Source organism: Orbicella franksi, chromosome 10 (assembly GCF_964199315.1).
Source record: "Orbicella franksi chromosome 10, jaOrbFran1.1, whole genome shotgun sequence".
NCBI classification, from domain to species: Eukaryota; Metazoa; Cnidaria; class Anthozoa; order Scleractinia; family Merulinidae; genus Orbicella; species Orbicella franksi.
The window spans coordinates 22,100,444-22,128,385 of NC_138154.1; the positions used below are offsets into that span (position 1 = coordinate 22,100,444).

Sequence of the window (27,942 nt, forward strand, 5' to 3'; positions counted from 1 at the left end):
CTTAAAATTTGAGAAAAATATCAGACTGCCGGTCATTTAGTGATTTGAAAACCTTGACCGGCTGCCGGTCATTTAGCTACTTATATGCGTGGTATTTCCATGCAAAACGCCCATTAGACGACGCGCGCTGAATCAACGGAAATTCTGGCCTTTGAACTCAACAAGATCGCATTTCCCTAAGGAAACAGAACATTTTTCGGTGGATTTGTCCCGCCAGACGCTTGTTCAGTTTTGACCTCTTTTTACACCGGAGTCACTATTTTTGTGGGGTCTACAAAACCATTAATTTTGTGCAACAAGGTTACGTTGTTAAACAGTGTGTTAATATGGTTGTTTACCTAAAATGTAAAGAGAGATAGTACATCAATAATAAAAGGAAACCAGCAAAGAGGTCTCTGTTTGACTATATGGAAATTCGTGACTGCACTTAGCAAGTCAGTGCCGTGTGTCTCTACGGTGATATTAAGAACGTTTCAATAAAAATTTTTCTTCCCTTTTTTTTTCCTGATAAGCAATTAGCATCAGTACGTTCCAACAAAAGGATATTAGCTCGGGATCGATGTTCACAAGATATTTTAGTTGAGCTCATCACTCATAATGGGTACTTACGACTTAGTTAATACACGTACACTATTTAGATTAATGAGAGCCGTGCTCCTTCTAAAGTTTTGAAAATTTCCATATTTATGCCGAAAGAGGCTATCGAAGTGGCACAACTGAGATCACCCTGCAATGTAACCGATTCTTCTACTATGTAAACAAAAGCTCTTCAACAGGAGAAAGCTTTGGTATCATGATCTGCCGTGAATAGCGTCTGCTGCCTTTCGCTTTATTTCTGTCTGGCGATCTGATTGACCTTTGGGTAAAATTTTTGAAACAGTTTTGCTGATAATGAATGATGTATCCAGCTGCATTAGGTTGAACATCGAATTTTGTTGCGTTTTGAATGTCCAATATAAATTAGATCCCGTGAACGCACGTATTAGCTTGACAAACTGCGTTTTATTAAAGTAAACATAAAATAAGAATCACAAGATGTGTCATTCAAGTTGCATGTCTCAAACGTGTCTTAAACTTGCGCTGAAAAAGGGGAAATTCCGGTCACAGCTTTTAGTTACCAAGTGACTCTCTTCTTTTATTGCTCTAGTAGAAAACATGGCTTTGGCACTTCCATTATATAAGTGAATCAGTTAAATTTTTGGAACTGATTTGCACTGAGGTTTCTACTGACAAGTGCTCTTCATCCAAAGCATGGATAAAGTTTTCGGTGAGATTGTTCTACTCTCGTGCCCGCATGCAAATTGCAGTTGAAAACGAGTCACGGCTGGAAATTATGCAGATTTTGGTTCAAAACAATACGAAGAAAAATAATAGGAAGCCATTTACTGCGTCGGGTTTTTGACAGGAGAGATCTAAAATGTACCTTGATGGGGGAAGAAAAAAAATTGATCAGACTTCCTTCATCAGTGTTGAAAAAATTGTCACCATTTCTTGAAATTGGCTCCAGCTAAACCCGTCTATTTTACTGCGGCAAATCTGGTTCTGACGTGATTTTACTCAATGTCTGGCGCCAATATTGGTGGAAGCAAACATTTATTGTCTTTGGCTTTCTACAAATGCACCAAACTTGAGGAAAAAAAACAAAAAAATATTCGAAGTTGGGTGTTCCCCATCAGGAATGTCTGAGGTTATTTATTTCAAAAAAATGTTTCGATCATCAAGAAATCCCTTTAGATTGTTATGAGAAATCAACATTCAACAATTGCTTTAGAAACAATCCATTTAAAAAGTAAACATTACAGTGTCCCACAGTCTGGCAGTTTCTGAAAGAATTTTTTTTTAGTTTGCGCAGATGTTCTGAAACTAATGTTTGTCACTCCCTAGCCTGAGCAGCTGACGTTTATTTGCAGCCCATCCCCACTTCTCTCCATTTTTGGCTCATCCCAGTCGCGCTCGTTTGCTCGCACCCTTGCTCGATCTCCACGCCTGGAAAATGAAAAGGAAACGTCGGCTACGCAGGCTAGCCTCTCAGCGGAAAAATAATTTCAACCAGGCTCGTTCATTTCATTACCAGTGTTGTAACAGTCACATTAATATGACAAATTTGAAACTTACGCATTAACCAGTTTTTGCAAGAAACCACAGACTCAACTTCAACGTAACTTTACTACTTTCATCTTTTTTTCTTGATTTTTATGTGCTTCTAAATATGTTATTTCACCGGTTGGATACAGTGGACCGGGAGAGTTCATGAATTGCTGCTTTTGTTGTGCTTATTTCTTTACAGTAAATAAACAACAGACTCAATTATTGCACCTTAAAACATCAGCAATTCCAAAGATAGGGCTAACTAGGCTTCTGAAATTCCCTAAATGAATTTCCTGCCTGTATTCGTTTGAAGCCATTCTGGACATAACGAAACAAATGCTTCTGGTAAAATATTCCATCTCACTATACCCATGTTATAAATAATATTTGTAGAGGGTAACTGCATGTAAACAAGCCGATCTCTCTTTTTCCTATGATTATATGTCAACATGAAAGGTGCAAAGAAATGTTTTATTAATCGAAGAATAAAATAGAAGAATACTGATCTTTTGTCGAGCATTTGACTTCAGTCACTCTGGGAAACAATTAGCCTGAGTTATCAGTCATGAATGATTTTCCTTTTGTTTTTGATACTCTCACAGGTGCCTTGGCAGTTGGATTGGAATTACAATGTGCAAGAAACGGAATCAACATCAATGAATAAGAATGTGCAAGAAACGGAAATAGTAAAAAATCTTTTCTGGACAGTGTTATCCTTGAAAAATAGGCAGAACAACAAGCATGAATTTTGTTTACATTCACGAATCATTGATTGCGACAAGGTGTGGGCTTACAGCCCTCTAGACACCTGTCGTTACTGTATTAGCTGATCATATGTAGTTTAGGTCACGTCATCTAAAATAAAAATCCTCACGAAAATGTGGCAATTGTGGCAGATATGCTCCTTCCAAAATCTCGTGTCCAGTGCAAGGAAACACCTGCAACTCTTTCGAAAAAAATGCTTATTTTGCTCATGTTTGTACATCAAAAATGCATACCGTGGCCTCCTTGGAAACTGATGAAAACACCAGTGAACGTTTAGACGATTAACCATCAAGAAAACTGGAATGGAAAACTCGTGGAGATGATAACCGACTCAGGTCGGTGCATCTGCCAATCGTCTGGATGAAATTACGTTTGAAAGAGATTTACTCCGATGGATCTAAAACCCCTTTTCCTCTGCTAGGAACTCACACTGCAATTGTGAAATCCAGTAATGCCAGCACATCCGGTCAATGATCCTCAATTACTCGATGTCAAAAAAGAAAATGTGAACCTTAACAGTAGCCACACTGCTTTGAAGCTGGGCCTGACTGCGGTCTCTTTTAACACTGCTACTCTGGACAACAATAAGAACACCCCAGAGTTTTAAAGCTATGAATATCTTTGTTTCGAGGCACGGGAAAGGTACAGAACAAAGACATTAAACCATCCACTGACCCTGATCTGAAACCCCGAGAACAGCCCATCGGCGAAGTCCTTTTCATACTAGAGAAGACTGTTAGAATCGCTCAAGAGACTTCAGAAATTACATGTAAAAATCATTGAAAAGGTTGAAGGACCAACACCCTAGGTTAGTCCTATTGTCGCCGCCCCCAAGAAATCTAGAAAAGATAGAAACAAAACAATCAAGAGAGAAGAACATCTAATGCCAGCTATTTATGACCTTATCGCTGACTTGCCTGGTGCAACCCATTTCAGTAAATTTCATCCGCGTTCAGGATAAAATCAGCTCGAGATAGCACCTGAAAGCAGTTCAGCCAGTACACATGTCGATCAAAGAAGATGCAATTGAGTGTCTGCTATTTGAAATTTAGAGAACTCCTTACTGGCCTTCTAGGATGTAAAACCTATCAGATAACATCATTGTATTCGGAAACGCTACAACACAGAAAGAAGCTTCGTTGCGTTCTTTATAGGCTCCAAGAAGACAGTTTACACCTGAGCAAAGACAAGCGCGAGCTCTTAACGACCAAAATGAAGCTCTGTGGTCACATTTACAGCTCTAGTGATCTGAAACCCGATCCAGAGAAAGTTGAAGCCATCCGCAAAGCAAGTGAAGATTAGCACGACAAGTGAAGTGTCTACTTTGCATGGCGCAGTATGTATCTTGATTCGTACCAGATTATGCCACCATCACAACCCCAGTGTGCCTGCAGACGCGACAGAACATTCCTTGCAAATGAGCTCAAATGGAACGACAAGAACAAAGAGCATTGAATGAGTTGAAAGAACCCCTTGTTGGAGATTCAGTTATGTCTTATTTTGATCCAAGAAAGAAGACCGTTTGGTCTTGGTTATCTTCTGATATAAAAAGGCGAAGTTCTTAGTTATGCAGGTCGTGCCGTGAGTGGTGTTGAGAGCCGCTATTCCCAAACGGTGAGATGGTTGATGTAGTATGGGGACCGACATCCTGAAAAGTGACAATGGCCTGCCATTTCATGGTCACTTAAAACCTTTTCTGACTGCCAGGATTCAAACATGGAGGAATAACACTGTATTGGCTGAGGGCAAATGAAGGAGCTGAAGGCCTAATGCTTACCCCCGAGAAATCCATTAGAATCGCCCACCTAGAAGGTGAAAATTGGAAGCAAGAATTTAACGAGTTCTTACGAAAGGTAGCTTTATCAGGGTCCCAAAGGAGTTTAGGGCTCCAGAGCTCCATAGCACCTACTTGAAGTCTCCGGTTTCCACTTCTCAGACTGTTATCTAGTGGGCTGCAGTCCCAATGCAATCAGGGAATAAAGAAAATTCAAAATTCAGCGTTTTTTCATTTTTGTTCTGTCTTTCTTTCGTAATGAATGGCGGGAAAATAATGGTCATGTGGCCATTCCTTAGGCCTGTCCACAAATATCACGTAAATCAAATCTTCAGCTATTTAGCGTTGTCAGATCCGCATGAAATTTAAAACTGAATTTTTAGCAAATTTTCAAAATTATACTTTTCCAAGATGTTGCGTGACGTCAAAAGTTAGGCCAATTTCGTGGACCAGAAAGTCAATCTGGTACGTGGATTTACCTGTCCAAACTACTTTACTGGTTAAAAGAATCCCTTAAGGTACGGTCATCCCACTGAAATAGAACCTGCACTGAGATTTTTGTCAAACTTTGCCTATTGATTGTTTATATTATAGGAACAAATTTAAAATAAAAATGAGGAGTCCTCATGTTTGTTTGGGAGCAACAGCACCTTGCTTGTACCCAATAAATCCTTATAATAGCACCATGATTATAGTCACGATTGCTTGCGAAATTTACGTTTCCGACGATTGTTTCTTGTTCTACACTGAGAATTGGCTCATATTTATTTTACATAGAGAAATTTATTACTCAATTCGAAACAACAGAAAAAAATGATAGGTCACCAAACTCGTTTTCGAGGAAATGACAATTTACCTCTATGGTCCAATCGTAAAGAAAAAGCCGCCATCTTTTAATGCGCGCGCGCTAATCACGTGTGAAATTATGCGCAGTAAGGATGCGCAGTGCAATACTGGGGAATGACCTTGAGCTAAGTTTGTTTCGCAAATCTCGCTTAGGTAAATAAAACAAAATAAATTGAGAGCGTCTCAAAGACTAGACACTTGAGGTAATCGCCTGACATTCTACCTTTCACGCCGCGATCATTATCTCCAACATCGATCCAGAAATGCTTGCCTGTGGGTCTAATCTCTGCAGTAAAATAGTCTTTAGGTCTCTAAGATCAGTTAATATAGTTGAAAATACGTATCAGGCTACAAACGAGCATTTTAAGCAGATGTTTGTTTTTTAATAAGAAATCATACATTTGGCGTTTGGCGACTACAGACAACACTCGCAACGAAATATCTTATATTATAAAATAACTGAGATACTACGCACGCTCTGATTGGTCAATAGAGTTGCTAAACCTATGTTCTATTGTACCGGTTAACCACGGTTCCCGATCTATGGCAGCTCTACGCGGGAATTAGAGATATCCGAACTTTAGCGATAACAAATGTAATAAGCAGTTTTGCCTTTCACTTGCTGAGATATCAATAACACGAATATCTTTTTTATTCAACATAGAAATTTGCAAGGAAAAAAAAGACAAGAAGTTGGTCGTCATATAAAGCTTTATCTGTTTTTTCCACGGCAAAAATTCTACGCCGACTCCGGTTACGCTTGAGATTAAAATTGAGGAAGTTTTTAAATCCTTTTTTCGGTGCTTTCCACGGACTGTGGAGGACAGAGTCAGCTGGGCTTGACTGATCAATTTGGGTTGTCAAAAAGGCAGGGAAAATATTTCTTTCTATCAGAAATTTTGAGTTTAATTCAATGCATGAATGCATAACAAGATAAATGAATTTGGTTTCCATAAGCGTAGCTTTCAGGCAATAGTTTTCATTTACCAAAATACGGAGAAACACGGACTTCATAGCCCTCAACATAAGTAAATAAATTCCGGCGCGGAGTCTGTGCTTTCATTCTTTCAGTCGCTGTGATTGGTTTGTCGCGTCATCTCGTGAATTTGATGAGAATAAGCAACTTGATCACAAAGGTACAACAAATTTTCCTCCCATTGCCAGGTTTTTTCCATAGTTATTTTATAAAAGCGATAGACCACTCTTTCCATAGGTTTACCGGCGCAATAAACCACGCGGGATGTTGGGAGAACAAGAGAAAAGCCTAACGGCTCTTGATTTACAAGCTTTTTTCGTGTTCTCCCAACATCCCGCGTGGTTTACTGCGCCGGTACACCCATACAAAGAGTATTATAACATAGATGGGACCCTGCGCGCGCTCTGATTAGTCAAAAAAACCCATGTTTTATCACAGTATAAAACATAGAAAAAGCGTGTTTTATTGTTTTGCGCGTGTAAAATCTATGTCATAAAGCACATGAAGAAGCCTAAACCGTGTATTACACTGTGATAAAACACTCCGAACATTTGAGAACACTCGAAAACACGCTTCCCTCGTGTTCTCAAATGCCCGTCGTGTTTTATCACGGTGTGATACACGGCTTAGGCTTCTTTATTTGTTAATTAAATCAGCATGTTTCGCCCACGTACACGTTGTTATACTTGGTACACTTGATCTCGTAAGTCACACTTAGTCTATCGCACGGCCCTTTCCCATCTGTTCTGCACACCACGCAGTCTTCTCTTTCACACTGTAGCAGGTCACACCAAAACGCACACCATGCAGACTGTGCAGACGGAGTTTTTTTTCTTATTCTAGTTTTCGCATTTACTTTTGACTGGCATTTTTTGGTTCTTGTCACAAAATAGTGTTCAGTTATACATCAGAGTGTTTGATATTTACTGACCATTTATGTACAGGTCGCGCAAACTCGGTATGTGACTATTGATTCAATAGACGAGCGCGCAATAGATTTTGTAAGGGAAACTCCCTTTAGTTCTAAATATGCTTAAGTAAAGCTATTTTAAAATGTAGAAATATACTTCACTTTTCACTTCGCAAGTAAGATGTGCATTTTCTACTCTTGGTGTACCAAATATAATTCCAAGTGGCTGTTGGAGCGTGACTACGATCACGCCAAAAAAGCCGAGCGCATGGAGAGATTACAGAAAACCGAATATCGATATCATTTGAAATTCTCAGCGCAATACGGTTGTCGTGATGAGTTCATGTGATGGTAAATTTATCTGGCCTTATGGCAGTGGTATTTTTATGGCGATTAAGACTAAGAGTGGACCCTCCTTCGCCTAGTGCGTCGTGCGTGACGCGAAAGCAATCCTCGAGGAAAGAACTTTTTCTCGAGGTTTATTTACGGTCACGTTCAACGAACTAAGCGAAAGAGGGAATTCTCCTAGTCTGATAGGGGTATGTTGCTTTGTGATGCAAAAGCAATTTGTGGGAAGACGTAGCTTCGAGTAACCGTCCTTGCTTCACTTATGAGGAGGAACGAAGACAACGAAAATCAAAAAAGAACAAAACAAGGAGGTGGCGTGGCCGAGTGGTTTAGGGCGCTGGATTTGAAATCTGGAGGTCCCTGGTTCAAATCCTCCGTCCTACTGCTATCTGGATTTGTTCTCGGTAGCCCCGAGTTCAACTCCTCGGCCGCGCTGTGTAAATAGCCAACTGGTCAGCCTCCAACCAGTTGGGATTCTTAATAGTTTATGTTATATTTGAAGTATTTGTTTATTTATTTACAGTGTCCCTAATTAGCACATTAGTGCTAAATACATCGACACTTAAATAAAGTGATTATTATTATTATTATTATTATTATTATTATTACAACAACAAATTGAACAAAAAATAAATAAATAAATAAATAAATAAATAAAACGGCAAGCCACATCCACACGTTAAAAATAGACGCGAATTTGCGCCCAAAATGCATGGAAGAACACCCTATGTTGAGGTAGATGAAGTTTATCTCTATGTTTCATTTTAGTATATTTAGGACTAAAGAGAATTTCCGATACAAACTTTATGAAACGTCTATTGAATCAACAGTTAGATGGTGTTTTTGTGCAGCCTGTGGAAACATTCAGATATATTGAACACAGTTTTGTAACTAGAACCGAAATAATATGCGTCAAGTGTTAGAAAAAACGTACTCAATTTGCATGGTCTGCACAGTCTGCATGGTCTGCTCGGTCTGCAGTCTGCAGTCTGCAGTCTGCAGTCTGCATGGTCTGCGTTTTGGGGTGACTGCATTGTATTCGTTCTTCTGGAGCCATCTCTTGATTGCAACACCACCGATTTTGACCTCTTTGATCTTGAAACCTTGCCGCCTTATCTCTGTCTCGTATCTCTTCAGTAGTCTGCTCGAAACCTTGGAAAACTCTACTTACGCACGCTGCATGAATTTCTTTAGTTTCTGAAAGGAATTTACGGCTCAAAAGTCGAAATATTGAAGTAGCTCGCCGGAAAATAGAGAACATCATTGCATGCCAGTATCCCATGGCGATTCTTCGCTCGTAGTAGGATTTGACGTTCTTATCAAAAGAAGTGTCACGTTTATTTATTTATTTTTCGCTTAGTATTCTTAAAGAATGGCTAACTGGGGCTTATGAATGAGCATTGCAGATATGTACACAACTTAAGCAGCTGTGTAAGTATAGCCTGAAAAAAACAAACAGGACAAAACAGGCTTGGACGGGATTTGAACTGGGATACCGGTGCAATGCACTGGTATTCTCAAAGGTCATGGATTCGAGCCTGAAGTTTTAAGGCTTTGTTTTCACAACTGTTAAGTTGTACCATAGTTAATTGAGGGAAATGGCTAGGAAACCTGGTAAAGTTCTTTGTTGTATGTTTTTGTTCGCTATTTTGGGGATTGACCCTGCACAAAACCTGGCAAAATACAAAAGGTGGTTACGGGTGCTCATACAACTAACCAATAGTAGCATTGCGATTATGTAATTCATGCATAGTCAATCAGCCTAAAGAAGCGCAGGGTCAAGGGCCTTCCGACACAAGTCTGTTTATTTGCTTCTTTCATGTTTACCGGCCTTCTTAACCATTCCCTCTATTAACTATGGTTGTTCATACAACTGCCATGATCATTTGCGTCTTTACAACTTCAACATTGCTGTAAAGCTATTTATGAATGATTTTAACCAAAATATGTAAACGCCTCTCGCGAGTGTAACAGAAATGCAAAGTTGTAATACAAGCGGTAAGATTTCCGAAGTCTATTGCACGGAGAAACACAAAGGTATTTCAAAGGTTGTCGAATTTCAAGCATGAATAATTTTAAACAAAATATGTAAACGCCTCTCGCGAGTGTGACACTAATGCAAAGTTGTAATACAAGCGGTAAGATTTCCGAAGTTTATTGCACGGAGAAACACAAAGGTATTTCAAAGGTTGTCGAATTTCACCCGAAGCCTTTCAAAGATATCCGAAGATAAATGTAATGTTCCAAACACTTTCTAAGGTTTTCGAAGTTTCTCGAACATCACCCGAAGATTTTCGGCGATTGCAAAAGAACACCTTTTGATTCCAAATAGTTTCGAAGATTTATAAACCTGAACAAGACTTGTCTTTTAGCTTTGTCATATGTAATGGACGTGTTTCCCTCGATTGACATGCATTCTTGTCCACATATATTTTGTAGGAGAAAACGGTGGGAAATTTTCAGGGTCATGCACAGCAAGAGCGAAAACCAAAACTGAGACCCACAATGAGCTATTCCCAATCGCCACTCATAAAACTCCTGCAGCCACAGAAGTCAACAAAATATTGTTTTAGAAAAATTCCCCCTGGTCAAAAATGATGGTGTCAAATTCAAAAGTCTATGAGGCATATGACATCAAAAATGATCCCATTTATCCCCTGCATTTAGAAATAGGTGGCTTAAAGAGGTCTTTGATTGTAAAGTCACAGACAATTTTACATACCTTTTTTAAAGCGTTCAAAGACAATTTGATGCGAGTCACGTTTTCAGTGGAACAGTGCCAATATAACTAGAATCCTGCAGAACGTAAAAAACAAGCAAACAAGTGTAAACAAGTGTAGCATGGTATTCCAAAGTTTGATTAGTGCTCACATTTACTCTCAACTGTTGTTCGGTTACTCATTCGGATAGAACAGCACTGTTATTTCTTCCTTTAGTACTTGTGACAGGAACGTGGCTGCCTAAATCTGACGCCAGTTCACCTTCAGTGTAGCTCTTAGCTTATTCCTTTTAGCAACTCTATCTGTTATCTTTCTGTCATCACGGTTTGTCTAGATATTTACATTTAGCTTTACGCGAAAGCAGGGACGTGTATCAGACACATCCTTCTTTGCTGAGTATTTACTGCCGTTAGAAGACTGATTTTAACTTTCCTTCTTAGTTTCTTTTAGTTTTATTTATTGCCTGGATTATCTCACTTTTGTTGATTCACTTGCACTTATTGGAGGATTGACGATCTAAAAACCTCCTAAGTCACCGTTTTGATCTTCAGGTCACCAGCACAAAGGACTTTTGATAAATGCTTATTAGCGTTTGCTCTTCTTGACTGTCATAATTACGTGATCATCGAATATCGAAAATATCCGGGTTATTGCCCCCCCCCCCCCTCCCTCCCCCTGTTACAGGTGTAACTACATGCACACAAAAAAAACTATTCCGGTTATACCCCGCTCCCGCCGTATATAAGTTTCCCTTTACTTTACCTCGCCGGTATTTGCCATTATACGAGGAAGCTTTACACAACGACCTCTCTGTTTCGGGTACTCTTCGGTCACACTGCTGATGTTCAGTTCAGCAGCTTAGTTCGAGACTTTTTTATACCTGTTATAGGCACCCTCACCCGTCCCCACCCCACCCCACCCCGTTTATTAGCCCACCCAAAACCCCTTATAAAGCTCTATAAGCCCAAGGCTTATAACCGGAATTTTACTGTATCTGTTTTTGACTGGCCTCCCAAAGCGTTGTTGTTCAAAGCAGTTTCCTTCACGTCAGAACATTGTACTAAAACCATTTCCTCAAGCACGTTTTTTAGTTATTAAGAGTTGCCCTGCTGTAAGGATAAGTTCTTAGAGCATTGTGACCTCCATTGTGGATTTTCGCTCTCGGAGACAAGATCAGACGTAAGTCGCGTTGTGAAGTCAGTGCTTGTTTTCTTTTTTGTTTGCATCGTAAATTTTGCACTCTTTTGTTCGTTTCTTAAGGACACTTAGATAAGGCAATCGTATGGATGCTCCGTTTTAGTTTTTACCGCTTTCACCTAAGCCTGTTTCTAATAAACGTATAATTTCTGCTGGTTTTTTTTTTGTTTTTTTTTTTTAAGTTACGCTCTACTGTGGTGGACCTGGCGAACTTCAGTACACAACATCCAGTGTCTGTTGTACTGAGAACGCGGCATTGACAGCTCCTCTAAAGCACAAGGTATTAAACGCGTGTTCTTCAACATGCGACCAAATGCTGCAAGGGAATAAAATTGATCAAGGATTTCAGCGTAACATACAGGAAAACCTAGGAAATACAACAGCTAATGACACAGCACAGCGGGATGTCGGTACTTCCCAGCTTGTGTTAGCTAAAGCCTAAATATATCTATTAGCCAGAAGGAATTATAGTGTGGCAAACACCAGTGAGATCAAGATTAATTAATTAACAGATAAAGTTTCAGTCGTGTTAGGTTGTAATATCAGTTTAATACTTCCCATCCCACATAAACCGCTTCGTGCAAGGCCTCATGTTTACAAAATACTTACCGAAGCAATACTTAAGACTGAATGTTAGTAATTACCAATCTTTGGAAGAGTTAAGAAGATCATCATCGTGCATTTCCAAATGTCTTTTTTTTTATTTTTCGTTCGGTAGGAATTAAGTGATGTTTGCAATATCCCGTTATTGACCTATTTCCTTCAACTTCAAGGTTCCTGCAGCTGCTGCTAGAAGGTATGTAAATTACTCGACCTTACTCAGCTCTGTACGATACAGAAACTGCATGAAATGAATAATGAACCTTTTATAGCAAAAGGCAAGGCTAAGGGGTTAAACAGCGGGGCGCGGATTTATCCAATATTGTTTCATAATCAAAACCTAAGCCGATCCAAAGCATTTGCTGTTTGAACTGAAACGTACCTACAAGTATGTTTCTCGGGAATTTATTCCATAGCCATTTCATTAATCAACCAAATTATCTGCAGTAGTGTGTTACATTTTGCTACAACTAAATATAAATAATGAAAATAATTAAACCAGAAATGCCTCTACCTTGTCAGGAGATGCCATTTTTTTCGTTGTCAGGTTTATGGCGACGTTACATCGGCGTTTATTCTTAAAACTTTGTTTCGAAAGAGAGTGACATGTCTAAATCATTTTCAGGTAATCGATAACTTAACATTGTTTTTAGCGAATGTTTGAAAAGTGATCGGGTTTGAGTCAACAATGACCTCTGAGCTGTTTCGTAGACAGAGAATAATTCGCTATCTGGAATGACAGCAGAAAAGAAGTGGTTTATTCAATACTGAGTTCCCATCTTTTCAGTTGGCAAAAAGCGACGGATTAAATTCCGATGAATCCCACTGTTACTTCAAGTTGTTTCATGGACTCTCGACATCACTGGAATGGATCAAGAGTTTTTTAAAAGATATACATGTGTATATAATGAGACAAATTATTCGAGCATTTTGTTTTATTCTCACCTATGATCTATTGGCGGACAGACGCATAGAAGACGTCATTCTTACAAATATTTTCCCTATACTTTTTAGTCGTGGATACGCGAGGCGTAGAAACGGCTGTTGTTATGGGGCAAAATATGCAAATGTGTCACTCACTCAGATGTAAACTTTTGGCCGATAACATGGAGAGCCTGGGTACGAGTTTCTCCAAGACCTCCAAAGTTGAGACCGGCCATTTCTTGTCTTTCGCTTTTGTAAATATGTAGTATTTTGCCTGGGACTTTTACTCACACGTAAATGAAAGCTGAGAGGTGTATTTATGACTGTGGTCATTGTTACTGCCAAGTATTTTTTTTTTTTTTTTTTGTATTTCCTCTCTAGTCTTAAAAGTTTCTTTGTATTAATCATATGACATTTTTTTGTGATTATTTTTGCGGATATGTTTTCCCACGCGCGGTAAATGAAACAAAGAAAGTTATTATCCTTTGTATTAGTTAGCATTTTTTACGAACGTGTTCAGGAGAATCATTCAGTCCTAGTCAACGTTTCATCGTGTTAAGATCAAGAAAAGAGTTCAACAATTGACGCTGTGAAATCCCTAACGCGGACACAGAAGTAAGTCCTTTTTTCTTGTGCATGCTACTACTTTACAGCTTTTCATGCCGGATTTATGTAGTTCAAGTTTTGTTTTCCGAAGTTTGTAATAGCTTTGTACATAGTCTAATTTAGTTTTGCTCCGTTGTTTACTCCTTAGTTTTCGAAACCGCTTCGCTTCGATTTGTTACACATCGCTTGGTTTAACATCTACATTGCTTCGCTTCAATAAACTCTAATTACACCAATCATCGTGGTGACTTTGTTGTAGCAAACGGTTTGAAGCGCGTAACGAAGTCCTGTTTAATAACGTGGGATTTACCGATCGTCCTGTGAGTAACGTTTCGCGCTCACATTCGTTTCGAAAATTCTTTGCTTACGTCCTCTAACGATTCAGTATGTACCAGTTAAGGTTACAGTATACCTTCGGGTCGGCAATTTTCTTCAAATTTGGATTTTTGGGTCAAAATAGTGGTCGAAGAATAATCTCTAATTTCTGAATAAATTTTCTGAAAAAGGCTAAATATTGGCGGAGAAATGGCGGTTTTACGTTTTCACCGGAAGTAAAAGTTTACCTCTTGATTGACAGCCCTATGGCGCGTATGCAATCAACCGAGACGATTTTCGCGGGAACTACCTATATGGATGTCACGAATTGACTACTCAGTTGTTCAGCATTGTTGTTCTGACTACCCAGCATTTTTGATTTTAGGCGTGTCTCTATTAAGTTATAAGTAAACATAGACCACGTTTAAACCATGGACCGGTTCAAAAAAGCGAAAACAGCGAAGAACGAATGAAAATACATCAATGAGTGAAGACGCGAAAGTTCGCCACGCGGATGAAGCTATAGTTATCTTATAAGGCGGGCAAATATTAGTGGTAAGAGAAAAGAAAGGTTCTGTAAAAATTTCGGAACTTGACAGCAACAACAGGGATGCTGACAGAGACTCTTCTGATGAGTCCGATATCGACGAATCGTCGGACTCATTGAGACCATTTGAAATATTATCCATGCACAGTTGCCCACACACAGTTGCTCTCCGCGCTGTCTTTTGTTTGTTTCCTTCGCTCAGCCACTCTAGCGTTCGTATCCTTTTTAGTCTTCCCCATTTTGCCAGACCAGCTTCAAGAAAAACCGAGCTACAGAAAAATTATCTCCCTGCCTTCGGTTCCTTGAGTGCATTGCGAAACACAAGAGTTTTTCAGAGATTCGCGCGTAAATTTCACCAGGAGGTTAACGGTAGTAAACTTTCCCTGCACTGATTGGCTTAGTTATCTGAGAACCCAGTTGAAGGCGTTTGTGGGCGGAGTTTGTTTGCCAAGCAGAAAATTTTTCTTAGCGCTGTTTTCTCGAATAAATTTTTTCACTTGAAGCAGACACTTTAAAGAGTTATAACTCAAAGGGAATTTGTTCAATTGCTCTTAAATTTGGAGAGTGGCTAGTTTAACATATAAAGTACAAAAGCGTGTCTGGGAATTGTTAATTTCGAAATACGTTTTCTTCGAGAGCGATTTTTGTACGATCACTCCACATTTTTTTAATCCTATTTCGAAAATGTTCTGTAACTTTTTACTGCAGTCGAATATGCCAAGACGCAGACACGTTTTTTAAGCGCTTTGGGCCCTGAAACCGAGGAAAAAATTAAATTGGCGAAAAACGAAATTCGCTTTGACTTGTAGCTTTCGAAAGGTGATTCGGGCGCTCGCATTTAGTGGTCGTGAAAAATTCGACAATTCATTTTCTTTCAAAATTCTTGGTATAGTTTGATAGCCAGCTCCATAAGCTTTAATTCGATATAGGGGTTTAGGTATCTACAGCTTAAACTGCACGCGCTACATCGCTTGCGCGCGAGACACCCCTGAAGGTATACTGTAACCTTAATGCAAACGTCAAGGTATCAAACCCTAGGGCTCGTCTGAAATTTAAGGAAAATGGCTGATTCGAAGAATTGTGATATGGAACCGAGCGAACGCACGCGCATGGACAAAGAGACAGTAGAAAACGTGATGATCGCACATGGTGATGAACTCATGAACGCTAATTTACATGAAGCCAACGAAAGAACGAAAACGATACCGTCAAACGAAGATATCGATAATTACTCAGAGCTATCTGCCCCGAGCGTAAGGTCTCGTACACTAACCGAAAAGGGCCAAGGAGACAAGATTCGGCATCTTAAAACCGAGCAAATAACCGCATTAAAGGCAGTTTCCCGTTAACGAACGGAGATGACTCAACTGATGTGTGACGAAAACAATTGCACTTTGGGGACTGGTCAAAAAGTATCGGGTGGGGGGAGGGGTGAACCGGAGCAGAGAGGGGGTGGGTCATCAGTTTTTGAGCCCATAGAAAGGGGTGGGTCGTTCAATTTTCAGCGACACGTGGGGGTGGGCCATTCTATTTAAAACAGGAATAGGCACTTACTTAAAAGTACTGTTTTTAAGAATGGAAAGCTTGATTCTGCTGCAAAAATTAGCCACACATTTAAAGCGTTGCAGCGTTACCGATGTGTAATTTATTTTTGTACGTATTAAAATTACATCTAACCGAAATTAAAATGATAAAAAAACCTCTCTTTTGTGTCTTTTAACATATGAAAAGTATAAATTGTATACAATATGAAAGGAGTGCTTTTTTTGCATTTCACAGCTATATTGAGAGAAAACACGTTTCTGAGGGTTTGCTAAGAAAGCAAAGGGTTTCTATCCTTAACCTGTACATTGAACGCCACAGTCTGACAACCGAAAAGAAATTGGCAAAAAAAAAAGAAGCTTGACGTAGTGTCAGCTCACATTCAATTGTCAGCAGCCTTAAGCAGCATATCCACCATAAAAGATACAACTGACTGCCAATCAAATGCCATCATCTCAGAAGCAAGCGAGGAACCAGATACAAGTTCAGAATCAGACGACTGTGTTTCGCAGGAAGTAGGGAGTGATACCTCTGAAGAAGACAACACCCCTCTAGCACATCTTACTTCCAACAGTTGGAGTGACAGTGACAGTGATGTGCCATTAAGCAAACTTGGCAATAAAAGCTAAAAGAGTAGTTTAATGCCTTTGTATAAAAGCTAAAAGAGTTTTTACATGCTTTTGTATCTGGTTAAGGAATAAATCTAAATGTACGGACAACTTCATAGAAAAGTGTTGTTTTCATTGACTTGTGCAAACCAAATTTTTATGTTTTATATGGGGGTGGGTCATGTAATTTTCAACCTTCATTCGGGTGGGTCAATTAGTTTTGTGCCCAAAGGAAGGGGTGGCCATTGTTTTTTATCCACCACATTTCCAAATACTCCGTCGTCAAATTTCAATTTACGGGTTACTCATATATTTTAGCATGCGCCACGTGACTTGACCTGTATAAAGTTGAAATAGACACAGAGCTGATAATTTCGAAATGTTCTAACCTTATTTGCTGTAAAAGGCAGGTTTAGAAGCCGATTTGGAGTGTTTCTCTCACCATTCGTGGCACATAAAGCAGAAGTTTGCTTTTGTTTACACAAAGTCCGTTGTCCATCGCCAACTGCCAACATTGGTCGAATACCATGAATCTGTGACCATCTTTCGGCTCCTCAACACTGCATCTAAGTCAAAAACGGCTAAGTCATTTGTAGGTAGTTGCTTGCTTTGCACCACACCAAAATAGTACGTTTGATCGATTGCTGACCATTGCTGATAAGCGTGTCGGCGCAGCACAATCTTGCAGCCGTTAGTTATTCGTTCGTCACGCAATGCTGTCACGTCATATGCTGCATATTTTGATCTATTATGTATAGAGCACTCTTAGGATAAGTGAAACAATTTATTCATCGTTTATCTGTTCATATATATAATAATATGTCTATACATATTATTTTTGGTAACGTATCCTATAGTGCACGCGGCCTCGGTCCAAATCACGTTTGTTGTACTCTTTCTGATGTTTTAGACAACAGCTGATAACTGAAGCTAGCGCCTGTACTCTCTGCAATTTGAAAAAAATCGCCATATAAACAAATTAAAGACCAATGGTGCAAGAAATAGCTGAAAAAATAGGAAATCAAAACGTGACTAATTTGTGAGAAGAAGAGACTATATTTATTTAGTAATTACCCGAGTAAACAAACCCTGGCCATGCCATTTTATTTGGCGTGTTTTGTTCGCTTAGTGGCGAGGTATTGGCATGATTGAGGACCGTTGTTCTTTATAAGCTATACTGGTGGAGTTTGTGGCTATAGCACTTAAGATCGAAAGCGTAAAACTGAAATTGTTCCGTTGCTTTCGTGCAATAAAGATATCAAAAATCATAAGTTTACCAATAAATTAACGAGTCGAGCTGATTTTATGCCGAGCGGCGAAGTTCACCAAAAGCGAAAGTTTGCGCACCATGCGACGATAAGTCCTAACTATCGCACAAAACTTGGATTCGGGCGGAGCAGTAAGTTCAGCACCCTCCGCAGTTCAAATATTTGATATTTCATATATTCACTTGCACTAATTCTTACATAACTTATAACCTCAAGTCATATTTTTTCGGCGCAATACCCTTAAAGGTACTGTAAAAGCTCCCGCTGTGGACCTTTTGACACTAAGCACACTAGAGGTTCCGCGTTTTTAACCCCTAAAAGTTACGCCGAGCAACCCCGTCATTTTTGTATGAGAGTTCTCCCCAGGGGGGTCCAGCAGCAGGTTCCGGGCTCTAGAAGGAATTTCCGGCTATTGTTAAGTCAAAGGACCGTGGCTAAAAGGTGAAAGAGGGTCGGGAAAGAAGAAGACCATCCAGGGGGAGAAGAAATACTCCCAGTCGCTTCATGCCAAAGAAACCAAGATAAGCTCCGGACTGAGGGGCCACTTGCCTCATAGGTAGACTTTACCTTTACTTTCAGTAGTCGCGCTGTAAAACAATCACTTTTAAAAGTCTTTTTTCAAAATCTCGTGGCTCTCTAAGTTAGTCTCCCGGTGATATAGAGCATAGAATAAATTGATTAGATCAGTACTTACCTTCGATCACCACCAACATAGAAAGAAGTAAACTTTGTATTCGCATAGGTCATTATCGCCGTAGTTTGTTGCATAGCTGAACAAACATGATCTCAGCTATGGAAATTTGATGTACTGAATCCATATAAGCACACTGTAAATTGCGTCATATCTGGCAAATCTCCTATTTGGACAAAGTCGTCACTTCCTTCACTTAGAAACTGAAGTGCCTAATCTTCTGAAAGAAACAATACAATAATAAGATGTCTAAACTGTTAATTAACAAATTGACGTCAGTTATTCATGCGTATGTCCTGTTATTAATTATGAATTTTTGTCGTAACATTGTCAAATAAAGTAGCTGTGGATCCACGAGGCGGAAGCCGAGTGGATCCGCAGAATCGTTGCGTCTCGCTCGTTGCGTCAACACATGTCTCATAAATTATGAATTCATGTGTCTGTTCGTTTAATGGCGATAAACATTAGCCAATGAGCACGCGAGAATTCTGCAGTTATTATATAAAAAATCAATAAAGTATTGGTCATTTTCTGCGTCGTACATCATTTCCTCCAAATCGAATTGTCGAAATTAAAAAAAAAAACACACTTACCCGAATCTCTGCTTAGTTTTCTTACGTAGTACCGTTCTGGATCTCTACCAAAGATTTCCGGCTTTTCATCTTGCGTCCGATAGTTCATCTCACAAACTTGTTCCTGAATGACGAAGTTGAAACTCCGACATCTGGGGTATTGTTCACATTTCAAGTAGCACAAGTGCGGGGCTGTCACCACAAAGGTTTTAAAAGTGTGACCCTTGAGAGCCATGGCTGTTAAGCTTTGCTCTTGCATACCATGGCTGGTAGCCTCAGTCGTAAGCAACAAAAATTTGAACAAGGCAGCATAAAATTTCATGGCAGTGGAGTTAGAAATATCTGAAATTATAAAAATAATCTGGATTAAAAAATGTTCGCTGCGATAAAAGTATAACATGATTTCCAATTACAATTTAACATTCCAGAATAAAAACTAGCGATAAAAAACGACGTGTCGATCTCCCTGAGATCATTTTCAAGTTATAGAAAAAGCGAATGAAATATACATATATAAGTACAAATTAGGGCGTGAGAATGTCCAACGATAAAAAATGTAAATACAAGCGCTAAAATGTAAGTGTTAAAATAATAAATACTATAAAGAAAATATATAAATAACTTTGCACGGATTGAATCTGACTGTTTTTTCAAAGTTGGCTTAAGCTCCTTTATAAAGAGCATTTCGTAGATCAGGCAGTCGAATTTACTTTGGCACCTTGTCAAGATCTTAAAATCACGATATATGTCATTTGGGACTGTTCCATGTTGCTCTTTAATGTGATTCCCAATTGAAGACGATCCTTTGTGTTCTCAACGCGCTGATAGAGGTGTCGGCACGTATACCCGACGTAGTTTGCATCGCACAAACCACACTTGTAGTAGTAAACAACGCGTTGCTGGTTAATGATAGGCGGCTTCTGCTCTGCCTGACACCGAAGCAGCTGAAACATTCGACGTTTCCTTCGAACGCTTTACTTAAAAAAACAGTAAGAAAAACCTCGTTGTTTAATTAAATCAATACCCAATTGTTCACGTTCGATATATCAATATTCTAACATGACTCCGAGGCTTTCAGGACAACCTTCTATATTTGGCGTTGTTTCCTTTGTATTCAAGTCTCTTTGGGCAATTGAGAGGCAAAAGAAAACTTTAAAAAATTAAAAATTTTGACCCGAAAGCCTCGGAGGCATGTTAGAATATTGATATATCGAACATGGCCTATTCTAAATTTCGCTTCTTCCTTCCTTATTTTTCAATCATGTTTACGGACTTCACCGCTTTCCACAAGGTTTTTTTTCTAAGTACGGTTATTGGGTGGTGTTTTGTGTTCATAAGCCGGGTTTATACGAACAATGTGAGAAATATAACGCTAATATATTACATAACCGAATCCTACATTTTCAGTGGCAATTGCTACCAGTAATCTCTCGATGTTATAGCAAAAGTAATACCGCTGCACTAAAGAAATCGTACTTAAATCCAAAAATACACTCTATCTTTTTTATAAGAATATGTTTTATAACAAAGCTGAAATTTGCAAAATTTTAAGAATGTTTTAAGAATAAACCCCAGCCTGAGATTTTGAAAAGAAAATAATTTTGTGTGGAGAGTTTGTAAATACAATGAAATACTTCCTTTCTCTAAAAGGCAAGCCTAGCTAAAAAGCAACAAAAACAGCACTAGCACGTTTCCACAAAAAGTTATGTGCGTGATAGCAGACTTTAATGCTTACAGGCTGGCTCCAAAATTACTTTAACACCATCCAGACACCACATACATTCGAAAAAAGAAATGTCAAACCCTGTAATATGAGAACATTCACGAGACTATTTTCAGCCTAAAATTCATTCATTCATTCCTTCTGTTTATTTTGCCTTTTTACTTAATGTACAGTGTTTATGAAGATTTTAATGTGAGGCCAGGTGACTTCTAGAAACCATCAGGCTTTTAGTTGAGGCCACCTCGTACGTAACAATACGGTTACATAAATAGTGCAACAGTGTGCGGCTTTGCCAGTTCAGTAATTATTTTACTAAAAACTCTTGCAATTTTTTCTTAAAATTGGGAAAACTTGACAATGAAGTGATTGTAACAGGAAGGGAATTCCAGTTCTTTGGACCTTAATAAAGAATTGTGAATTTTTTTAGATTAGTCCGGCAATGATGCACGCGATAATTATTGGCTGTTCTGGTGCTATAGCCATGAATTTGACTGTTTGTAAAAAACAAGTTGAAAAACAATGGAGGAAACAGGTTGTTATGATGATAGTACATAAATTTAGCTATTTGAATAGTGTTGATTTGATAAATGTCTAAAATTCCTAATTTGGAGAATAAAGGAGCAGAATGTGCTCTGTAATCTGAATTGGTAATAGCTCGCACAGCCCATTTTTGTAAACAATAAATTCTATCAGATTTAAGTTAATTACGTATGTAGACGACTATGTAGAGTTACAATAGGTGGTATAAGGATAAATTAGCGAGTAGTACAAGGTGAGTTTAGTTTTTGAAGATAGACAGAAGCGGGACCTGAATAACATTCCAATTGATTTGGAGATTTGTTTACATAAATAGCTGATATGATCTTTCCAAGTAAGGTGCTCGTCAATATATACCCCAAGAAATTTAGTAGCGTTGGTTTGCGTTAAAAGTTGGCCACCAAGGGAGATAGAAAAGTTGTGGTAACATTTCCTCTGCCAAGGTTTGAAAATGAGATAAGACGTTTTCTTTACATTCACCGATAATTTGTTACAACGTGGCCAAACTTCAATATTTTTTAGTTCGTTACTTAGTACAGATTCTAAGGTATTAGGGTTGGAGTGAGAATAAAAAATAACTAGTATCGTCAGCAAAGAGCAGCAGCTCTATCAATTCTGAAGCATTTGGGAGATCGTTTATATAAAGTATGAAAAATAATAGGCCAAGAATGGAACCTTGCGGTACATCACATTTAATGGTCTGCATCGGAGAACAACTCTGACTGAACTGAACAAATTGATAGCTATAAGAAAAATAGCTTTTTATCCACTGCAGAGCCGCATCACGGGTACCATAATGTTCCAAATTGGTGAATAAGATTTCATGATCAATGGTATCAAAAGCTTTAGAAAGATCCAGAAAGATACCTACAGTGGTTTCATGTTGGTCAATTGCAGACGAGATTTTATTAAGCAGATGAATTAATGCGTGCGATGTCGAGTGATTTTTACGAAAACCAAACTGACGAAGATAGAATATTTCGTTTGTTTCGGCAAATTCGACTAAGCGGTTATACATGGCCTTTTCAAAGAATTTTGAGAAATTTGGCAGCAAAAAAATTGGTTTATAATTAACAAAAAGACTCGGATCCTCTGAAAAATAATCATATTCAGCCTCGGCAGGGAAAACAATATTCTTATAAAAAAAAGAGTGCACCTAAGTTAAACCAACGAGTAAAGACGATCGACAGTTTCAGTATGACAATATCCTCAGATGCTTTGTCAGATACATCGCCTTGTAGCCTTGAGCAAGGCCACATAAATTGCAGTAAAGTAAGTTGTCGCAAAGGCTTCTAGATTTTCTTAAACATCTGAAATTGTACAATTATTGTCGTAGAAAGAACGTTACGAAAAAAGTATAGATTGATTTCCAATCAACAATTCAGCGTTCTTCTGGAAACTGAACCTTTTAGTTGATAACTTAAGTATATTATGTTGTGTTTCTGGAAAATTGCCGACTGACGACTCATAAACATCTCCATGTATTTTAACATTCTCCACGAAGGAATCAAAGACCTATGATAATAAACATGCAGACATTTGGAAGAATAACTAAAGAAAATTACTCACTCTTCTCATCAGTGGCCGAAGCGTTTTCTTTTGGATTTCCTGTACGTTTTGGCAGTATTTTAAAGCTTGAAGCTCACAAAATGTGCCACGTATCTAGTTGGAGAATCCTTAAACCTGGAACGGGTGTGTTCCAACGCTTACAGATTACGAAATGGAGGTCTTGCGCACCCTGGGCGTTAATAACACAACTAATTGGGGACACAACGTACGATTGCCAGGAGCGGTTCAAGTTATGCGGAATACACGCGTGGACGCCGGTTTCAACGTGGTAATGAACATAAGTATTGAGCTTTATACTTAATCGTAGCTTTTTGGTACGCTTTGGCGGCACATCAGGGGAGTTTGGTCGATGGAACCAGGGTTCGTACTTTGGCGAAAAAATACCCGTGGTGAGACCGAACGAACCTAAAATGCCGCCGAAGCGTATCAGAAACGCTACGACTAGGTATTTACTGTGCCCCAATTCGGCCAAGTGACCATGATTCGTAGCCATATCAGGTCAGTGACTTGATATCGCAGGATACCAGGACAGTAGACACAACGTCTTGATTGGCTAATTGCGAATATGGGTACGTGTCACAACCTAGAGCGGCTAAATATGCCCTAACAATTCAGAGTCTAAAGAAGAGAAGAGGGAAGCTGGAATTCCGAATAAATGTTATAAGATTCTACTTATAAGGGAAAAGAGACTAACCTTTAACATACAAGCGGACTCCATTCACGTAAAACTGTTTAATTAGCTGATATTTTTCTTTAACTTTCGCGCCTTAACTAATATATATTCGAACCTTATAACATACAAATTGCATTTGATAATGACGTCAAGATAACGCTGAAGCGTGATGTAGTAATGTTTTTATTTCTTGTAAAATCTTTTTCCACATCTCTGATTATTTCGATGTTTCTTTCAAACGCTTTAGTAAACAGGTTTTTCAGCAAAACTCTTCATTACTCGTTGTTTGATAAATCAGAGATCACTAAATCCGAATACCCCTTCTTTTGTTCCAACCATCTTTACTTTTGCTTGCACGTTTCTTTTAAGTCAGGGTTACTGCGTAATGTATTGTTTTTCGTGTTCATAAGCCAATGTCAGGAACAAAACGCTAACATATTAAATAACCGAGTCCTAAGTGTCGGCAATGCTAGGAGGAACCTCTAGGTGGTAAAACACAAAAATCCTTGTGCTATAGAAACCGAAGTCTTGAGCGTTAAGGGATCAATTTTCCTTAATTAGCTTCAATTTTTAAATGATCATCACACTTGCGGTAAAGGTTTCAAATGTTCCAACATTTTGAAAACAAATTATCAGAAGGATGGCTCTCTAAATAAATAAATAAATTAAGTGTCTTTATTGTTCAAAAGATAAAATTACATATCTTATGTTACATTTAAATATAACAATGTTACAACTGTCTCTATACAGTTCTGATCATCAAAACAATAGTTAGAGTTGCAATTACGCGACTTTTTGATTGTAGTTACTGAGAGGTTAGGGCCAAGACAAGTGCACTTCCATGGCTGCGTTTGCTGACGTATTTGTCGTTGTCAAACATACCTTTTGATTCAACAAATATGGTCCTTATGTCAGCATGTCAGCATCTTTGGTGTGCAACAGCTTGCGAAGATGACTAAAGAATTATTCCATGGGCGCTACCCATTCAGCGACCTACAAGGAGATGGAATAACCAGCTTGGTCTTTCCCGCTCTACAACCATGTATTAAGTCTGTCCATTTGACTTCGTTCCCTTTTCCTGACAGACAAGAATTTGATGAGCTTTCGATTTCTTCCGCAGATAACATGTGACCCCTCACGTTCAAATTCGTTATCATTCCTTTAAAAGACTCCTAAGGTTCGAACACACCAGGAGGATCTTGCTCGATTCCCAGTACCAAAGACCCCCCTGATCAGTCTTCAAAAAACGTCTCTCTCTTCTCTTGTATGTGGGAGAGTACATATTCTGCTGGCATGTTCGATAATACGATCAAGGTTATTGCTGTAGGCATCTGAGGGCCATTTCGTTTCTTAGCATTGGTAATCTTTTTATTTATTACTTAAATTGCATTGTCTTGACAAACAATTTCAAAATTGCTTCCACTTATTAATATTTAGGACAGCTTACCATAACATTGAAAGTTGCAAACCAATTTATAATTAACTACAGTCTGGTTATATTTCTAACAAGACAAAGTGAGCTTCTATTCACCAAATTTGACGTTCTAAAACTTTTCATTGTTGCAATACTTTAATTTATCAAGGTTACCAGTAATCAGTGTTTCTTTCCTGCACTACCCATACAAAATTATTTATTGCGCTTTTGTAATCATTGAAAGTGGAGAATTACTTCATCTCCATAAACTCATACTAGGTACTAATACTTCCCACGAAAAAAAAAACACACACACACACAAAATAACAATTTAAGGGGATAAATAATTCAACCTGTCAAAGAATTCTAAAATTCGTATCTGTGTATCATTTTTTTAGGCAAATGATTGTCGTTGCGGAATCCATTTGCGTGAAATTCGTACCACCAATTCATAACTCTGGCTGTACTTTCTCCGGCCAGTGTAAATGCCACAAATTAAATAATAAGAACTAATAAGAATTGACACTTCACAAGGCTCCAGTGATTACATTTTTTCTTTAATAATTATCCTACTTAATTCATTAGTTGCTTTTCAATCAATTAATCAATTCTGACACACCCTAGGGACCTATAGGAGGTTGAGCTTTACCCTTCTCACGTTATAATTATCGTTTATCATGAATTTCGTTAATTGCAGATTTTGGTGAAAGACATTGAATTGTTTTTTTTTTTTAGACATTGCATTGTTGCTTTCTCCTGGACAATTTAAATCATCTCTTTATTCCTACTATTTGATCACAGAAGAAAATGTATAGGAAGCAGTACGAAATAAATAAAGGTTATATAACTAAGAAATATATGAATTTTAAATACGTATGTAGCAGCCGAAGTTGCAGCGTTTCGAGTTGGTTGAGCTGCTGATATTCACAGACAAAGGAAGGAAAGAGAAACTGAAAAACAAAGATAATAATTCACATCGAAATACACACAGAAAAGCGAGGAGTTACAAAAACCAAATACATATGTACCGCTGCGATATTTTCCGGCTGGAGGTCCATACATGAAAAAATTTGCCTGAGGTCTTTGGTACTGCCGGAGACCTCAAGCTGTTTCAACGCCAAGGTCGGACAGAGGCAAAGTCTTTCTTGATACGCATCGACCAAAGCGTCTTTAATAAATGTGAGACATGGCCATGGGCAATTTATAAAATAAATGCTGCATACATGTAAATTCTACGTTCCGAAATACTGGCAGGACAAAATCGCGTACAGCAAAAGTACGAAGCAACTGAAGAAAGCTCTAGATATATCCAAAACATGCTCAAATTATACAATCAGCAGAAAACAAGCAAAATACATGCAATAGCAATATTCAGTGCCGAGCCTTGAGCTTTCTTCTTAGACAAGATTGTAACAAGAAACATTCGACAGTCAACCCCGTCATCGCGATATTCATTGACCGGCTAAAGCAATTCAAATATGAGTTTCAGACTGAATGTCCCATGCATACTCTACTTCTTGTAACAGAACTTGTCAACAGTAAAGATTTAAAACAAATTTATGGAGGTGCTATAGGTAGTAAACAAGCACCAACAAAGGTACATTTATTCGTGAACTATATGGAGGAAAAAGAGAGGATGAAGGGAAAAAGAGTTAATCTCCCATATTCCTCTCTTGCTATTTTTAGATCCCTCCCGCTATCGAAAATCACAGGAGGGAAGCATTGCAACAGACTCAAGCGAACTTCCTTTCTTCTTCTGATCTGCTTGTCGGAGTCACAGAACCATTAGCGTTAAGAACTTTCCATATTCCTCAGTATCTTGAAAAACCAACCGTCAACAACATTCCTAATGGAGAGATTTCAACTGCTTTTCAAATAACTTTTTCTTTTGTATCAGTATTTTTCCTCGCACTCATCTCTCTGGAACGTGCATATGCTTTGATTTGGCCGCTCCGCCATCGAGTAGCAAGTGCTAAAAGCTGCCTTTGTGCAGCCACGTTTCTGTGGGTAGCTGCAATCTTTGCCGGGGCATTGGCTCTGCTAGCTGTATACGACATATTGGATTTCTCGTACTGTGCAGTTGAATTCTGCGGAGTCTTGTTTTCATGTTTGATAACGATCTGCGTTTCTTATCTGAAAATCCGACAAAGGCTTAACTGTAGAGACCCTGTCATAGACACCGCTTATAACAAGCGAAATGAGTCGCAACAGATAGTGAAACTCTCTAGGACTCTGTTTATTGTTATAACTGCATCTCTTCTCTTTTGGATTCCAGGTATCGTAGTTCACTGCACTCGTTATCTCTGTTCCAAGTGTGTTCCATTACTTTGGACTTACATTTTTAACCTTTTTCGTTTGGCTAATTCTCTTTTAAATCCTCTTATTTACAGTTTTCGAATTCCCATGTTTAAGGAAATATTTAAAAGAACAAAGCTCTGTAAGAGGTCAAAACAATATACAGTTAATTATACAGGTTGATGTTTTAGTGGAACCGCTCAGGGAAAGAAAAGGAAAGGTGCATGGCAAGTATCAATCTGTCAAAAATGTGTTGAAGAATAAGAACGCGAGCCAGAATGTATTCGATAAATTTTTCTAGCATGTATTGAATTATTACGGGAAAACTTGTTTTTGGTGCAGGATAATATAATCGTGGGATATTTCGGGGTATTAAAAAAGGTTACTTGATTTTCTTTTTCTGTACTGATCAAATTATACCTTCTCCCTAATTA

At 38.6% G+C, this 27,942-nt stretch overlaps 2 protein-coding genes and 1 pseudogene across 6 annotated transcripts in view; 2 read left to right on the forward strand and 1 right to left on the reverse strand.

Annotated features, from left to right (window-relative positions):
* LOC145500194 (low-density lipoprotein receptor-related protein 5-like) overlaps positions 1-11,082 on the reverse strand; it is a 32,493-nt gene extending 21,411 nt beyond the window's left edge. Inside the window, exons 1-2 of one of the 3 annotated variants that reach the window (XM_081479710.1) lie at positions 10,770-11,082; positions 10,430-10,503 (exon numbers count right to left, since the gene is read on the reverse strand). The gene's annotated coding sequence lies outside the window, so the exon portion shown is untranslated. The other 2 variants (XM_081479711.1, XM_081479709.1) reach the window with 2 other exon arrangements.
* The window catches only part of LOC145500186 (uncharacterized), a 154,304-nt gene that overhangs the window by 31,034 nt on the left and 95,328 nt on the right, over positions 1-27,942 (forward strand). The gene's annotated exons all lie outside the window — the stretch shown is intronic.
* On the forward strand, positions 25,983-27,693 carry LOC145500710 (uncharacterized; annotated as a pseudogene).